A 16456-nucleotide genomic window follows, 5' to 3' on the forward strand; every position below is an offset into this window, starting at 1 on the left:
TGTTGAAATTATGAATGAATGAAGGCCTGGGTTTCCAAGGTGTGTGTAGTGCACATTTTCTAGCCAATCCTGGCTATCCATCCCCTTGCCAGTGATCAAGCTGAGGATAGGCGAGCCTAAACCAGTTTGGACCAGTGAGTGAGACACAAGGTAAAGTTTCCTTGAACCTTTTGGGAAAGAGAACCATGTTCCTGCTGAGTATGAACAGGGAGGTGTTGGTTCCAGTAGCTACTGATAGTCAACTCATGATTTTGAGGAAAACCAGCCTCAATGCTGTGGATACCAGAGCAGGGATATGGAAGGAAGCTGGATCTTACCTGCTATTGTCAGTCACCCAACCAACCATCCCTGAAGCCTGATCTTCCTCTGGACTCCATGTTACATGTGATAATAGTATATACTATCACATACATATCATATAAGTACATGCACCATATATACGTATATGTATACTGTATGTTTCCCTCACAAGGCATATTACCATTTAGTATTTCTAAGAGGTCCTGTGGGGAAGATTTCGGTTCACTTTTGTGTTTAATCCCTTGAGCACTTAACCTCCTACCTCTTTTTTAATGACAAGCTTAATGGCATCATTTTGAGTAATGCTGGAATAAGTATGTATTCTCTCCCTTGAAATACGTTTTATACTTCTTTCTGTTGGTTTAAATCCTGATTAAATTTAAATTTAAATCCTGATTAAATTTAAATTTAAATCCTGATTAAATTTAAATTTAAATCCTGATTAAATTTAAATTTAAATTTAATTGAGCTTCTTGCTCAAACCCAAATTTCTGGGAATGGGACATCTCAGCTGTGAGTGGCACCTGTCTCTTCAGAACAACTCTCCTGGGTCTAATGTGTGTCACTCATCCAGCTTCTGCAGCCCTCGTAGCACTGTTCCATCACATGTCTGTGCTTTGGCTCACAACAATACTGCAGTCATGTGAAGATGGAAATTAGGTTTTCTCTGCTCCGAATACCTCTTAAGCCCAAAACAATGGCTTAACAGTCAATAACCCAGCCTGCTGCTCTTATTTCCATTAGTTTTCCAGGTAAAGATCATGGGACAGATCCTAGTATGTCTTCATAATCTACATGCCTGGCATATCACATGAACTTCCTATTTATTGGCCTTGGCAGGTGCTCTTCTAGTTTTGGACCCCAGCGGTGAGTAGGAAGGCCATGTCATCCTGCCCTAGCAGTGAGGAGCACTGGAGCAGAGGAGGAAGAATTCTAATGCAGATGTGTTCCAGGTAAGGGATAACCAGGCTTTGAATCAATTTAGCAGTTGCAGGAAGAGAAGGAGAAATGAATTCATGAGTCTTTTCAAATGTTTTAGTCAAAGACTTGGTGAGGGGCAGCTGAAAAATGACTCCAGGACTGAGGTATAAGAAACAGCAACACAGGGGTGTCTGGGTGGCTCTGTCAGTTAAGTGTCTGACTTTAGCTCAGGTCATGATCTCACGGTTCGTGGGTTGGAGACTTGTACCAAGTTCTGAGCTGACAGCTTCAGATTCTGTGTCTCCCTCTTTCTGCCCGACTCCAGCTCACTCTCTCTCTCTCTCTCTCAAAAATAAGTAAACATTAAAAAAAAAGTTTTAAATTAAAAGAAAAACAAAAAGAGAAAGAAAGAGCAGGACAATCACAGGTTATTCTGTTTTAGTTAGGTTTGATGTATGATTATGATACAGTTCTAAAATCTTCTGTATCCTTCAACACACAGCTCAAATCCTACCTCCCTCTGAAGCTACCTACAGTTACCTCAGTCATTGGTGATTTCCCCCTTCTAGCCCACTTCCTTGAACTTCAAGCTCTTGTTCTCTCACAGGACAATGCATTGGGTTGTATCTGCACGTGTACAAGCTATGCTTTGTCTCCTCCCCTCGTGGAGGGTTTCCTGAGGGCTGGTTATACCTCTACTTAAGGTTGTGTTGTGGTTAAAACCTGGGCTCCTGAATTTGTATCCCAGGCAAATCTTTTCATAGATTTGTGTCCTTGGAAAAACTGGCCAAAGTCTGTTTTTTCATCTGTAAGTTGAAGCAACAACCACACCTACTTCATAGTGTAGGATTGTAAGGAACATGCGAGAAATGCATGTAAATCCAGCAACACCCAGCACAGGGCGCTGAAATAGTGGGCACTCAAGTAAACATTTCTTGAAAAAAATTGAATACATAAATCAATGAATGAATGTCACCAAGGCACCTCAGAGATGGAATGTTATATGGGACAAGACTGGGGGTCACAAAGGCAGAGGATGGCATCAGGGATGGCCAGAGGTCACAGCTCTTAAATTCCCAGCCTTGGCTTCCTACCATGCAATGATTCTGCAGATTTTATTTGGTTTCCTTTGTTTTAAGTTTTACTATGTTCCAAAGTCATCTTGAGCCTTTTGGGGACTGCTTTGAGGAAGACCACCCCAGGGTTTTATAACACAGCTCTATTCTCTGTACTTTTCCTCTTCCAGCATTTGAGGGGAGCCTTGCATCAATTTGGCTTTTTATGCATACTTCACCTTCTGCAGATAGCCAATGGGGCATTATAAATCTAAAGTATATTTCATGCTTTATTGTCAAAGCCATGACTTGAATTTTTCCAAAGGCAATTTCTCATCATTATAAGACATTAACATCCTTTTATTCATGAAACATTTTCACAACCTTTATTATTTGTAAGTTCGAAAGAATACTGTTTTCTTCAGCAGACCCTAAGCATCTTGTATGAGTTTTGTTTAAGTAAACTTTGAAGATTCTTTATGTCTCTTCAACATGATCTCAAGTTCATAAATGAGATTATCTCAGGCAGAAGAAGGAATTGGAACTTAGAACAAGCTCAGGAGATTCTTACAACTTATTCAATAGCCTAAAAGATCCCTGGTGTCTGCAATGTGTTTTTGTAAAATACCTGAGAGCTTGCAGCGCAGAAAAGTCCAGGTGCACCCCACCTTTCCTTCCCTGTTTCTCAATTAAAACAACAAGCAACTGATAAGGAAATTTGCACAAAACCATGCACACAAAGTGCTCACTTCCTTTTGGTGTGATGCGACTAGGTATGACCAAGTGAATCAGCAAAGAGGGAGGGCTGTAATCCATCCCTTCGGCAAAGGTTTTAAAGAGAAACTAAGCATGTCTTTTAATTCTCTTGGCTGAACATGACAAAAGCACATACTGTGATTTTCCTCTCAAATGTTGGACAAAGGAGGGATGCGGTTCCATCGTGTCTGGCGGGGCCCTCTGTTTGGCATCGTGGTAATTTACTGGGATCTTTGTCTCTACGTGCGGGACGCCTCATACCACCCTGGTTCCCACCAGCGTCAGTGGTCTGTTTCCTCTTTGTCTTCCTTCTGAGCTACCACTGCACGACTTCCACCTCCCCAAATGTGCTGTCTTACATTATTCAACTAAAAAGATGCTTTACCAGCACCAGCACCCTCAGATGTGGTTCGTTCAAATAGCAATCTACCAGCAGCTGAACAGTAACTGGCATCCATCAGCCTCTGACGAGCGAGCAGGCTGAGAGAGACAAGACTGCTTCAGGCTTGAACAAACAACAATAAAACATGTGCAGATTCCAAAAGAACACACACCAAATCTAATAAAGACTTGGTGCCACAAGAGGCTGTGTTGTGGATGATGCTGGGGTTCTTTTGTTTTCCTCCTGGATCTTCTTGGATAGGTTTGTTTCTGAGAGCCATGGTCCCAAATCTACATTCCCCATGATAGTGAGTAGACTCGCCTTTAATTGTGCTTGGATCTGGGTCGCTTAGAGCCACTAAGGGGCTTGTTTTAGAGTATTGATCAAATGAAGCCAAGGTTGTGAGCTCCAGCCGACAGCGTTGTTAGCCGCAGTGTCCCCCAGCCACCCCACAAATGCCTGGGGTTGGCCACAGGGACATTGGGTTAAGGATTCCGGTGAAGTTTCCATGCTGCAGTGCCTGGAGAAGAGCCTTAAAATCCATGCTTCACTGGTGGTAGCTAAAAAATTTCATGAAAACTAAGTAGTAGTGGTACCTTCAGAGTATAGAATAACTGCATTACAGAGTGCAGAGAAGAGGGAGAATTTGAGGGCACGAAACAGGCTTCACCGAGAAGGGGATATTTGAGCTGGGCCTGGAGAAAGGCAAGATAGCATCCTTGCCCTGTGGAGACAGAAAACAGAGCATGAGGCCAAAGACTGAGGCATGAAATACTGCAGCACATTCAGGTTTTTCTAGAGGTATTCACATTTTTTTTTTCTTTTTAATATAAAAGTGGAAGGGCGCCTGGGTGGCTCAGTCAGTTAAGTGTCTGACTTCGGCTCAGGTCACTATCTCATGGTTCATGAGTTCGAGCCCTGCCTCAGGCTCTGGGATGACAGCTCAGAGCCTGGAACCTGCTTCAGATTCTGTGTCCCCCTCTCTCTCTCTCTGCCCCTCCCCTGCTTGCACTCTGTCTCTCTGTCAAAAATAAATATTAAATTTTTTTTAATAAATAAAATATAAAAGTGGGAACAACAAATCTCAAGCAATGCAGTAAAGAAAATTGTTCTGTTTCAGACAGTTTTTGGAGGCAAGGGGAGGTTTAGCTATTTGGGAATAAGAAGGGTGGGTTAGCCCTGAAAGTCTGGCCAAGCTCTTTCTAATTTCACATGTTTACTTTTTGGTTTCTGAACTCTCAGATACTCTCAAATACTATCTTTTTTTTTTTTTTAAGTTAATTTATTTATTTTGAGAGAGGGAGAGAGAGACAGTGAGAACAGGGGAGGGGCAGAGAGAGAGGGAGTGAGAGAATCCCAGGCAGGTTCTGTGCTGTCAACGCAGAGCCCAACATGTGGGGCTTGATCTGATCTCACAAACCGCGAGATCAGGACCTGATCAAAATCAAAGAGTCAGAGTCGGATACTTAATGAACTGAGCCACCCAGATGCCCCTAATTCTAACTTTCTAAACGCATGGTTGTCATAGTGGAGTGGGGGCAGGAAGGAGGACATAGGAGAGAGCAAGCCCTGGGGTTCCACTGAGCTGTAAGGCACCTCTCCTTTGAAAGATTCTCTGATGCTGGGGGAGGGAGGCAGGAGCAGGCAGCCTCTTTTCTCTTCTCTAGCAATGAGCCTGCAGCAACTGTGGTGGTTCCTTCCCACAGCAGGCTGAGCGCTGCCCACATCAGCCCTCGCCCCTGATTTCCCACGCTGTGCAAGCCCAGCACACTGGGCTGTTCACTTAAATGTGCCCGAGGTCTCTGGAGGGAAGAGAAGGAGGCAAAGGGACATAAACCACAGTCCCGGGAACTGCACAAGGCCTGCCACTTGTGTCAGAATGTGCCTGAATTCTTATTCAGCAGGTATATTGAGTTAGAGGGGTATTGTGTGAGAAAGGGTTTCGGGAGTGGATTTCTTGACCTTTTCAGTAGGAGGGAAGGAGGCAAAGAAGAGTGAAGGCTCCATATGGTCATCAGCAAATGTCAGTTTTTCATCTTGCTTGTCTGTGTGAATCTGGTTTCCTGTCCTTGACCCTAAATTACTTGATCCTGTCAGGAGGCAGCTGCTCCAGTAAAGCCCTGTGCTGCTCAGCAGACGTCCAGGGTGGGGGTGGGGGGCGGGGCCAGGAGGTGGCCGCCCTGACTCCAATTTAGGCTGTCGTGGGTGAGCGGTGGCAGCAAGAGGTCCTGTGAAAATCGTCTGGGCTGCCTCCGCTGGCTGGCCTCCAATAAGAAGTGCTCACAGGCCTGTTCTCAGGCGGCCTTGTTCCAGAGGGTCTAACTGGGAACACAAAATTCCCTGCCTTTCTTCTTTTTCTTTTTCTTTCTTTCTTTCTTTTTTTTTTTTTTTTTTACCAACCTCAAAGAGATCCTTTTATGGACAGACCCGTGCCTGCCTCTTTTTTAAAAATTCCTGTTGAGAAGCTGACCTCCCCTGACCTGGGTGAGGCAACAGGTGACCCCCTTGAAGAGTGGGTGGGTTGTCAATGCGGCTCTGTCTCTGGGGTCTCAGCTGAACTGCAGACAAATAAAGCTTTCAGCCCGAAAGGACACAGGCATTGCCTCGGGACATGCCCTTGAATTGGGGTGGTGCGGCAGGGCAGTGGGACTCTTGGCCTCACAAAGAAGTTGTGGCTGGTCCTACAGCTTCGGAAACTCACTAGGTTTTAGGCGATCACATTGGCGAACGGGAGAGCGGGATGTGTAACTACACTTTGGGAAAAGTTCCTTGGGTTTTTATTCAGACATACATGATGCATTCGGCTTAAAAACTTACCCCCTCAAGTACTTGTGTGGATAGTTGTGAAGAGATTCTGAATTCGGTCAGGACTTTGAACATCACTGGTTAGATATGAAATGATGGACTAAGTTAAAGGGATTTTTCCTAAAGACTGACGTCTGCGATTTTTCAAATCTCTAAGAAAGTATTAACTTGATGTTATTAATTTATTAAGCCACAATTAATCATTATAACATGAACTGAAATGCAGTTCAAAACTGGCTTCAGCTACCATTCAAATGTCAGCAACTTAATGTACAGATCTTTTTAGGAAAAGACGAACAGAGCAGGATCCATATAACTGAAAGGCAAATATTCAGTTATTTTTGGTACAAATGCATTTGATTCAAGTTTAAATGGCCTTTATTAGCCATGTATTTAGAACTCTATATTTATTTTATGTTTGGAGTGATAAAAAGGAGGGAAACTGCAAAAAGGCAAGTGTTTTTTCTTTGTGTTATTGAGAGACTTGGTGCCTGGGTAGTTCAATTGGTTGAACGGCTAACTCTTGGTTTCTGCTCAGGTCACGATTTCACAGTTCGTGGGTTCAAACCCTGAGTCAGGCTCTGTGCTTTCAGTGTGGAATCTACTTGGGATTTTCCCTCTCTCTCTCTCTCTCTCCCTACCCCCCCCATTCTCTCTTTCTCTCTTTCTCTCAAGGTACATAAATAATCTTAAAAAAAAAAAGACTTGGAATAAAAGAATCACTCGTCCTTTTGGGGTATTTGTATTCTACTTTCTTTTATTTTTTATTATAGTCTCATCATATATATATATTATATATCGTTATAGCATATAAATCTGTAAATATATATAATGTGTATTATATATATTTAGCATGCATTTAGCATGCATTAGCATTAGCATTAAGCATTCATAGTGTCTTGCATTAAATTCATCTTTTCCAATTTGGTGTCTTAAAGCCAGGAGAAAACACAGCAACTATCACAAGTGATCTACAAGGTCTGGGGAGAAAACAGAAAAGGTGCTGCACAGAGTCCTCACAGACTGCAGAACTTAGGCATGTACTATTTCATGTGATCCACGACTAACATAGAAAGTACTGTGACTTTGGGACTTGGATCAAACCCAGAGCCAGTCAGAACCAAGTCAAGCCTCAGTCATATGACTCCTCCCTCCTCTTGGGCTCTTTTACCCATTGGTAGGAAGTCTAAAGAAAATCATCGGCAACTCAAATAAAAACAACAACAACAACAACAACAAAAACCCCACAAAAAACAATTTACTGAGAGATCTCACAGTGCTTGCTTGCATCAGAAGAACTGAGCCCTGGTCTGAGTGGCTGGTTGGCTAAAGTCGTTCACTAATGTATTTCTCAGTACCTGCATTTGTGAAATGAGGATACTTAAAAACACAAGAATACTTAAAATACATATTCCACAGCTATGTCTCAGGATTAATATAATAAGGATATTCATTTACATAGAGATCATTCTTTACTGTTTACAAAATTCTTTTACATAGGAAAGAGCTCTGAAAGGAAGACTACAATTGCAAGTGATTGCTTTGCTTCTTTTCCTAGAAACTCCATTTTCCCAACAGCAAAAAAGATGGTTCATATTTGTCTCAAATATTTAACAGGAGTTTAGAAATTTACTGATTGTCACTTGGATGGTCTTTTCTGAACTAAAGAGATGCTGATTCAGAAAAACATCTACTGGGGCGCTTGGGTGGCTCAGTCGGTTGAGCTGTTGAGTGTCAGACTCTTATTTTGGCTTATGTCTTGATCTCAGGGTTCATGGGTTCCGGAGTCAGGCTCTGCAGTGAAGGTACGGAGCCTGCTTGGGAATCTCTGTCTCTGCCCCTCCTCCCTCCCCTGAGTGCACACACTCTGTCTCTCAAAATAAATAAATAAACTTAGAAAACATCTACTGAGCATCATTATCTGCTGAGTATTGTGTTAGAAGTAGAAAAGGTGAGCAAAACTGGACCCTTTCTCTCAAAGAACTTACAGTCTAGATGGGGAAACAGACTTGAAAAATAAAATAAGGTCTACTTTAACAAGTACTAGAAAAGAAAATGAAATAGAACCTTAAGTTTAGGGAAGCCAGGGGAAGCTGTTGAAGCTGTTCCAGGTAAGCAATGAAGACAGACAAGGGAGTAGAGATGGAGAGAAAAGGTTGGAGATTCAAAAATCTTTCCAAGGTAGATGAGACTGTCAGTATTTGAAAGAAGGGACTATTTGGTACTTGTTTTTGTATCCCCAGCATGAAGCACATACCTGGGACATAGAAGATGCTCAGTAACAATGGGAAATCCTAGCTTTACTTTGAGAGAGGCAATCTGGTAAGTTATATGCCTTTGAACAAAAAGTTTCTTTATTTTATTATGGCTTAAATTCTAAGAATTAATATTTACCCTTGGTAGGTATGTGTGTGTGACGGGGGGGGGGGGCAGGGGGGTAGGGAGGAGGAGAGAAAGCCATCTAACCAACATCCACTAAGCAATTAGAAAGTTGAGAGGTATTCACATAATCTACTTAGAGATGGAAATCTCAAGAGAGTCAGGACTTGACTTTGCCCCCATGCTGGTCTGTCCTACAGAAGCCCAGAGACATCATTCTGGACTAATTCAACCTTGGAGAACCAAGAAGGAAACTTCATTCTGAAGCAAGGATAGGGGGTTACCAAAAAGAGAGGGAATACTGGAAGAAGTACAGACTCTGTGAGGACAGTGAGCCTAGGGTTGGGGGAACAAGGCAACCATTTGGAGAATTCAGCTCCAGGGAGGATATAAGGAACTTTACAAAAGGTTTAAAGCTTTCCTTTTAAACCATGGATACATGCAAATTTAATTTTGTCCCTCCTAAGCTGAAATTCTCTTTAGTAATCTCAGAGTTTCAGATCTTCTTCATCCCCTTGTTTCTTCTAGGGTATTTATTACTTATTACCAGTTGTTGGTTTTTTTTTTTTTAATGTTTTATTTGTTTTTTAACTATCTCCCACCCAGACTATAAGCGCTAAGAAAGAATGTCTTTTTACCATCATATTTCTAGACTCTAACTTAGGTGGTATTTGATAAATATTTATTGATAGTGGGGAATGGACTGCTACTCTCCTATTTTATTCTATTTTCTGTAACTGATATTTTCATTGCTCAAACATTTGTTGAGGGTGTATTTTCCATGTGGATTTAGGTCCTTGATGGGTACAGGAATAAAAAGATGAATGTGCATGCTTCCTGAATTAAATGAGGCCTTAAGAGGACAAACAGTAGCAGATACATAATAAGGCAATGCACAGAAGAAGAGGTCTCTACCTCTGTCAAAATGAGTCAAGGAAGGTTTTACCAAAAAAAAAGGATATATTGGAACTGGACCTTGAAGGCAACTTAGGTGTCTGCGAGATGGACACAGAGAGGGAATCACACAACCACAACCTAGTGAGTTGTGTTTGGAACCTGATGGTTAAAGCATAAAATAAGCATGTAAGCTTGGTAGGAAGTGAGGTTGGACAGATGTGCAGGAGCTGGTAAATGAAGAATGTGCCTACCATCATAAAGACCTTGGGGTGTAACCCCAATTAATGAAGTACCTTTGAAGCAGTTAAGGCCTGTGGAGATACAGGATTAGCTCAACCAATTAGGAAGTCGTGGTAACAGCCCAAACAAGAAACTGTAAGGGCCCAAACTAAGGCAATGAATACACATAAAACAATATAACATATACTTAGGAATAAACACCCATATAATTTTGTAACTATTTTTGTCAGGGTTCAGTTACAGAGAACAAATCCACTATGGCCAGTTAAAGCAGAAAGGTTTTTTTTGTTTTATATTTTAAACAGAATATAAATGGTTTGTGGAATGTTTGGAAGGGTTAAAGATTTAGATTCTAGCTTGAACTTCCAGAAATAATTCTCATTGTCACAGCAGAATTAGGCTGCCAAGGGAATTGTTTCTCTTGCTCTGATTATAAATATCATGTGATGATTTTGGAATTTGCTAGAACAACCATGTTATCTGTTTAATGTGCACCAGCAAAATGTATGCCTAGTGGCCTGCTTCTCTTCCTTCTAAACTCAATTTTGAATCAAGCCTCACACAAGTGCATCTGAATCACCATCAGATCTAGCTTCAAGGGCTTCTGGGAAATGTCATTGTTTAGTTTTTAAGCCTTTTTAGTATGGGAAGAAACAGTAAAAGGAGATTGGAATAGATATTGAGCAAGCAAAGATCCACAATTATATTCACCACAGAGGACAATTAAATGCAGAGGGGAAGAGTACAGTTTAAAAGTGATTCTCTTGCTCAGTTTAGCTAACTGAGACACCGATAACTGAGCCAGAAATTAGAGGAATGAGAAAAGCAGCTTTCACAGTCAGTTTTGGACATGCTGAGTTTAAGATACCTTTAGGCCATGCAGGTGGAGATTCTCAGTGGGCAGTTGGATAGACTGGAAAATTACAAATTTGGAGGTCATTTTTTCATAAGCAATAGATAGAATTAGGGAGTGAAATAAGATCATGCAAACAGATCATCATAGTAAAAAGAAAAAGGAGTCAATGACTGTACCTAAATAAGATAAGAAACAGTTAAGCAGGTTTACTAGCTGGGAGGATAGATCCAGCAGGGAAATAGTGAGGATGCAGGAGAACAGAGGGGACTCCATGAAGCAAAATTCTAGAAGAGATAGTGGGGTGGACAGAATAATATGAAGATGTCCTGTCCTAATTTCTGGAACTTGTGAACAAGTTACCTTACATGGAAAAAGGGACTTTGCAGATGTGATTAAGAGTCTTGAGAGTAAGGAAATTATCTTTAATTATCTAGATTGGCATGATGTAATCACAAGCATCGCTATAAGACAGAGGTAAGAGACCCAATGTGAATAGTGGGAGATTTGATGATGTAAACAAGAGGTTGATGCTGTGAGAGAGGAGCCATAAACCAAGGCGGTGGAGTTGGTCTCTAGATGTTGAAATAGACAAGGAAATGGATTCTCCCCCAGAGCCTCCTGAAGGAACCAACCCTGCCAAAATCTGACTTTAGCCTGTGAAATTGATTTCAGACCTTTACTTCCAGAAATGTAAGAGAACAAATTTGTGTTGTTTTAGGGCCCTGAATTTATGGTGATTTCTTACAGCAGCAATAGAAAATGAATGCAGGCAGTAATAGCTGAATCAAAAAGCAAATGTAAGGATTGGCTCTAGGAAGGCAAGAGAAGAAATATCTTTTACAGAGGGAGAAGGAGAGCAAGTAAAGATAGGGTGGGGTGAGGATACGTTTGCAGGTACATGGTGCATGTGTACATGTATGTATTGTACATAGAGCAGGGCAGGGATGGAGGTAGGGAAAATGAGTTTCTTGAAGGAAAGTGGAATGATGTAGTATGGCCTCTCTTTTTTTTAATGAAATTATAAGACTACTTTCTGACAGAAAATAGCAGCATGGCAAGAATTAAGAGGAAAGTAATGAGGAATAGAAATACCAAGGGAAATTAGAGTAAGATGAGAGTATTTCCAAGCAGCATTTGGATGTTAATGTGAATGTGAATACTCTCATCCTTTATAGTTGAGCAATTTTCTTCATCAGTTTTCTGTAGTCGCAGAAGAGTCAAATTGCTGGATTGAGGCAAGATTTAGAATATGTAGGTAGAGGGTGGTAAACAGTCTAGAAATTGGGGTACTGGTGAAAGTAGTTGAAGTGATTACAATGGAGTTTTGCCTAGGTAGACATTGAACAGTAGGGACCAACTGAGGAAAAAAAAAAAATGTCATGGGAACTGAAGTTCCAGTAAATTAAGGGAGCATCTGGTATACCAGCAGTATGAGAGTGAAATAGGTGGATGTAAAGGAAGCTATGAAATTTGACAGGAAAGCCCAAAATAAAGAGCAAGGAGATATTATGAAAGACATTGTTGGGGCTTACTTAACAGCCAAGGGATGAAATCACCATTGTCTAAGCCAGTGGTTCTCAAACAAAAAAGAAGAATTTAGCATGAAGTTGGGGAACTTTAATTAAGGCAAAATAGGCATTTTATGAAATGGCTGAGGATGCTCATGAATCTCCCCTGCCTTTCCCCACCCCTGCCCCTTGCCCCAAATTCTTTCATTTTAGTGCCTAAAGGGAACTTCAGCTCAATATAGCCACGATTCCTATAGGTTCCAAAAGGCCAAATTCTATCATTGAGCTTCTGTGCCTGCTCCTCCCCCAATCCCATAGCCTTGTTCCTTCTCCTACACACAATTTTCAGAGTCAACAAGAAGGTTTTTTTCTCCTTCATGACTTCCTTGATAGTTCTGACTTGAAGAAGTATGTTCTATATATGAACATCTAACACAACTTAGTTGTGTCTTCATCACAGATTGTCATTTGCTACTCCTTGATGGTTCTCTACCTATAAATCTTGTTTCACATTAGCAGTGTGAAAACATTATTCTCTTCAAGCCTTCTACATTATTAACTCCTTATTTTTTTTTTTTATTCTTCATTTCAGAGAGAAGATAAAAGATATCAGTTGGAAAATTCCTCACATTTCTCCCTTCCTCCTCACAGTCCTCTTTCATGCCTTCTCATCAAGGAGGAGGAGGTGCCTCCCCAAGTGTCAGACAAATAGCCTCTTCTGGTGTCTGGTTCTCTTCAATTATTTCCTGAGCATCTGACTGTTCCAGCACTGGGCCAGCCACTAAGTAGAGAATTATGAACCATACAAATGCGATTCCTATCCTCAAAGAGGTGAGAATCTAGCAGAGAGCAGGCATTTGTAATCACAAATAGATGAGTATTAAGTCACACAGGAATTCTCTTCTCCAGCCTTCTTGGAAACTGCCACTGATTAACCCCTACTGTCTTCCTTATGTCTCCAAGCTTTCGTTTGCTACACCATCCCTAGAGTCAGCCTTTATATTTGCTATCTCATCTTAAAAGTAAGATGAAATTTCCTTTTTCCCATATTTCCCTCCAAATACAGTCCTACATTGTCCTCTATTCCACAGTAAAATTTCTAGAAAAAGTTGTTTATCATCACTATATTTTTCTCCTTACTTCCCCCTGCACTTTGGCTTCTGAAACACTTCCTTACCTCTAACCACCAGATTCCAGGAGCCTCTCTCACCAAAAGCAATGACTTTCACATTGGTGAACCCAATGCATACTTTTTAGTTCTTGTTTGTTCTCTTGGCAGCATTTAATGTTCCGTGTCAGTTTTTGTTTTTCCAAATCCTCTTTGTTTGCTCCAGACACTCCACAATCTCCTTGCTTCCTCACCTCTTTGGCTACTTTTATTTCTATTTCCTTTGCAGTTTCCCCTTCAGCTATTAGACCAATAAGACTCAGTTCTCCCCTCTTTTTTTACTTAATATTGTCCACCTTGGCAATTTCTTCCATCCCTAAGCCTTAAAGTGGCATCTCCAGATGAATGTTCCACTTTGTACTCTGGCTCAAATCTCTTCTCTGAATTTCAGACTAGACGTACCTAACAGAACTTGTACAATTTCCCTGGGAACATTTCTCAGAATCTTTGACCAGGTTAGTCCTTTACAGTGTGTTCCCATATCATGTATTTTTCTATCTACTTTGTTGTGATTTTATTATCTGTCCTGTCCCGGAATGTACTCTGTGAGGGCAGGAATCACAGAAGTGTATCTGTCTTATTCATCATTGTATTTGCAATGTCCAGCAAACTGGTTTGTATTTACTATTTATTGGAAGTCTGAATTGATAAATATAACGATTTTAATATGGGGCGCCTGGGTGGCTCAGTTGGTTAAGTGTCCGACTTTGGCTCAGGTCATGACCTCATAGTTTATGAGTTCAAGCCCTGAATTGGGCTCTGTGCTGACAGCTCAGAGCCTGGAGCCTGCTTCAGACTCTGTGTCTGTGTCTCCCTCTGTGTCTCCCTCTCTCTCTGTCCCTCCCCCACTCACACTCTTTTTCTGTCTCTCTCTCTCAAAAATAAATAAACATTAAAAAATTAATTTAAGCTATTGTAGTTCTTATTTGTCTAAATGGGCACAAAAAGTAGTGTGCCTTTCATCTCTTGCAATGTGATAGTCCTTTGATGACAAATACTTTGGGGAAAACAAGAAAAACAAATTACTAGAAAAGTGAAGCCAGCAATAACAAAAAAGACATACAAAATGTGAGTCCCAATTTTTCATTACTACATTCCACAGACTTGATATTACTCTGTGGGATACTATAAAGTTTTCTAAGTGCTTACTCTACGTTTCTATAATTTTCCTGGCGCTGAATGGTGACAAATAGTTCATAGACCAGCACCAGACAACAGAACATACTTTGAATGACACTGGACCGGATGACAATCATACTTCTCTATTTTTTTTGCATCTTTCTCTGGCCATTTTATTTGCCCAAGAACATTAGAGAAAACTCCTTTTTACTGATGCAAAGCAAGAAAGGAGCTGATTCTCTAATTGTCACAGTCGTTAATGAATTGAGCTTTCTCATAGCTCATCCCTGAGGGGTACAGATGTCACAGATGGTGTTCTGAGGTGGCACGGGGAGTATCAGTGAGCACGCGCCCAAGCAGAGACTTGCCGGGGCCTTTTGCTCAGAGACTATTACATGGTCTTCAATAGCGGGATCACAGAATCTGTGCTCACTATTGTACAGCTTTCTCCTGGCACTATGTGCTTGAAACCCAGTCTTTCTGAAAATACTGCATCCTTTCATTGTTTATCAGTACTGTTTCCAGAATCCATCAAGGACTACAATTTTGATAGCCTTAAGAAAATTTTTGCAGTTTTTACTGAAGTCCATGAACTGCAACTTCTCACAGAATGCCAGCTGTCTTTGTTGTTGTTGTTGTTGTTGTTATTGTTTTTTCCTAGGGCCAAATATCCATGGACACTAAAAGTTCAGCATGATGGTATCTACTGTGTTCCCACTTATTTTTTAACGGTAAAACTATGGGGAAGTTTCAACCTCTTCCCCTGGTCAGCTTTGGAGTATTTCTCTGTTTAGCATCGGAAGATCTAAAAAAAGCACAGCTGCACACTGGAAACTCAGCTTATCTCCTGAACAGAAAGCTTGTTAGCGTTGCCAGATTTAACAAGTATAAATACAGGACACCCCGTTAAATTTGCATTTCAGATAAACAACAAAAGACCTTTTAGTATGGACATGGGACTGAGACACACTTAGACCAAAAATTTATTCTACGTTTATCTGAAATGTAAATTTAACTGAGTGTCCTGTATTTTATCTGGCAACCCTGTCTCGTGTAAATTCTTTTATTTACGTGGGCCCTTTTTCCTGTGTTATTGCTGTGGGTTTTTCTGTTTTGTCTTGTTTTTGCTTTTGGACTCTTTTCTTCACTATTGGAACACACTTTTTAAAAGGCTCTTGGCAATCCCCCGGGCTCATTATCAATGACATGATTAGCATCACCATAGCTCGAAATTATGTTAAAACAGGATTAGAGCCACTGACAGATTGTAAAGACAAGAGGCTCCCAAGGAAGTTAGGATCAAATTATGATCAAGAAAGGAAAGGAAGGAAATGCCAAACTTAGCTTGTAGATAATGCTTAGCATAGTGAATGCTCTGTAATGGAGTCAGACACAGAATACCCCTGGGAGGCTGATGGGTACTCAGCCTTGCATTTCACAGATGGAGAAACTTGAACACAAAGGGAGTTAGTGACTTCTCGAGGGGGGCAGGAAGCAGCTGTGTAAAGGAATGGGGGTAGACAAGAGAAAGAAAATCTTCGGAAACCCAGTCTTACCTGGCAGAGCATGGAGAAGGCAGAGAGCACTGACAGGTGGATACTTGATTAAAATATTTTTCTTCTAGACAACTGGCAAAGTTTTATCTCTAAGGTCTCTCTCCCTGTACAGGCACAAATCACGAAACCACCACATTCTAAAATTCAGAAGGGACATTAGAGAACATTTACCTCAATTCCTTCATTATATTGATAAAGGAATTGAAGCTAAGAGGTTGAGTGACTTTACCAAGTTGTATAACTTGTAAGAGTGCACATGGGTCTAGTCCTAAGGACTTCTACATCTCAATGTTTTTATCCAGCTGCTTTTTAATTCATAACTGATCCACATGCTATAGAAAAAAGCCAGGCAAGTTTTCTCAACCAATGAAAGTGACTCCAATGAATTGGAGAATAAAAGGGTCTAAAAATGTTCTCCTCTTTTCAGTAACTTTAGGAGCTGTCACTTAAGAATGGAATCCAACCTTCTCGTTAAAAGATAAATTATAAAAGGGATATAATTATGACACATACA

The 16456-nt window shown here is 40.9% G+C and overlaps 1 long non-coding RNA gene across 1 annotated transcript; it reads left to right on the plus strand.

The window, feature by feature from the left end:
* The first annotated feature begins 981 nt into the window (after positions 1-981).
* On the plus strand, positions 982-14171 carry LOC128315415 (uncharacterized). The gene is made up of 3 exons (XR_008298157.1): positions 982-1253; positions 8463-8541; positions 12692-14171. It is a non-coding gene; the product is annotated as an uncharacterized LOC128315415 (long non-coding RNA).
* Positions 14172-16456: the final 2285 nt, after the last annotated feature.

The sequence above is a fragment of the Acinonyx jubatus genome, chromosome B2 (genome assembly GCF_027475565.1).
Source record: "Acinonyx jubatus isolate Ajub_Pintada_27869175 chromosome B2, VMU_Ajub_asm_v1.0, whole genome shotgun sequence".
Classification (NCBI taxonomy): Eukaryota; Metazoa; Chordata; class Mammalia; order Carnivora; family Felidae; genus Acinonyx; species Acinonyx jubatus.